We start from the raw sequence: 2,188 nt of genomic DNA, 5'->3' as shown, positions 1-2,188 counted from the left end.
CGCCCTACAGTGAAAATCTCTCCAAAAAAAAAAAAAAAATTACAAGTGGTAGAGAAAGACACGGAGTAACCTGGAGCTGGGAGCAAACTAGGAGGGCTTCACAGAACACGCAAGAGGAAGTCCAGGAAGAAGAAACAACAAAAAGTATCAAGCTGTGAAATAGGGCACTAGCTTTAGGGAACTATGGGACCAGCAGATAGCATAACCGTTATATCACTGGACTCCCATGTAGTCGACACAGTTTGAATCCCGGACTCGGTGGCTTAAACTTCACACTGGGTACATGTCCGTGCATGCCCAAGATCCCAAGAGGAGACTGGAGAAGGGATTGTGTGGCCTGGTCATCTTCGGGGGAGGGGGGGTGAGTTCTTGCTTTCTGTCTGTCTCTGTCTCTCTGGCGAGTGCACGACCCCTATAGTAAAAATCCCTTTAAAAACAACTAGATTTAGGAAACTATCAATAACATAAGTTTTCATGAATTGGTGGTGAAGAAAACTTGGGTAATAAAGTCTACCATGTACTGGGCCAAGAGGTGGCATGGTAGGTAAACACTGGATCCCACAGGGCAGGCTCCGTTATTAAGAGTAGCAGAGGGACCAACAGTTAGCATAATGACTATGTCGCTGGACTCCCATGTAGTCGACCGCGGTTCGTGTCCCGGATGCGGTGGGTTAAAACTCATGCCAGGCACGTGTGCGTGCATGCCCAAGATCCCGAGAGGAGAATGGAAAAGAGATTGCGACGTGGCCATCCCCTCTGGGGGGTGATTTCTCACTTTCTATCACTCTGTCTCTGACGAGTGCACATACCCTATAGCAAAAACCTCTGTAGACTGATCTTTCCATTTTAATTCTGGAAGTTAACATTCAACTCTGGACTTGTCCCTACCATTAGGCTGGACATTCTCTTGGTTGTTTCTTATACTTTTATTTCCTTTTTTGGGGGAGAGGTTTCTGCTATAGGGCACATGTGCTTGCCAGACAGAGAGAGACAGAGCGATAGAAAGCAAGAAATCACCCCTCAGAGAGGATGGCCACACTGCAATCCCTTCTCCATTCTCCTCCCGGGATCTTGGGCACACAAGCACATGCGCCCAGCATGAGTTTAAGCCACCGGGTCCAGGACTCGAACTGCAGTGGATTACGTGAGTCCAGTGACATAGCCATTACGCTAAGTCCTGGTGTCATCTTATACTCTTATTTCTATGTGTCCAACTTTAGTTTTCCTGGTGTAGCACTCCCTTCAGCACTTCTTGGAGAGCTGGTCTGGTGTTGGTAAATTCTTTCAGGTTTTGTTTATCTGAGAATGTTTTTGTCTTTTCTTCCTATATAAAGGATAATCTTGCTGAGTATAGTATTCTTGGTTGAAAATTGTTTTTCACTTAACACTTTAAATACATTTCCCATTCTTTCTTTGCTTGGATTGTTTCCAATGAGAGGTCTGATGTTAGCCTGATGGGATATCCTTCGAAAGTAACTTGATGTTTCTCTCTTGCCAGTCTGAGTATCTTGTCTGTCTGTGGTTTTGGTCAATCTGGCTATGATATGCCTTGGAGAAGATCTTGGGCTGATTCTATTTGGGGTCCTTTGTATTTCCTGGGTCTGGATATTTGAGTGCCTCTCTAGGTTTGGAAAATTTTCTTCCAAGATTTCATGGAAGAGGTTATCAATGCCCTTATTAGTTTCTTCACTTTCTGGGATACCAATAATCCGTATGCTTGGACATCTAATGGTATCTAGTATTATTTGTATATTATTCTCATCTTGGTTGGTTATTTCCTCAGTCTTTTTGGTAAATTTTTCTAGGTTGGAGGTTCTATCTTCTACATCTGAGATTCGATCTTCTGCATGTTCTAATCTGCTTTTAATACTTTCAAGAGAGGTTTTGATGTCCTGTGTTACAGCTGTCATCTCTAATAATTTCGTTTGACTCTGTTTTACGGTGTATATTTCCTTTCAGATTGTGCAAGAAATTTCTCACCTCCTGGAACTCACTGTCTCTTTTCTCCTGCATCTTCTGAAGTTCCTTGTCTCCCATCTCTGGGATCTCTGTTTGTTTTGTCACTATGAATATTTTAAATTTTTTTTTTTTTTAGAGGTTTTCGCTATAGGGCATGTGTGCTCGCCAGACAGACAGAGAGAGACATAGAGACAGAAAGCGAGAAGTCACCCCCCAGGGGGGATGGTTA

Source organism: Tupaia chinensis, unplaced genomic scaffold (assembly GCF_000334495.1).
Source record: "Tupaia chinensis unplaced genomic scaffold, TupChi_1.0 Scaffold000538_1, whole genome shotgun sequence".
Classification (NCBI taxonomy): domain Eukaryota; kingdom Metazoa; phylum Chordata; class Mammalia; order Scandentia; family Tupaiidae; genus Tupaia; species Tupaia belangeri.
This window is presented reverse-complemented; position numbering follows the sequence as displayed.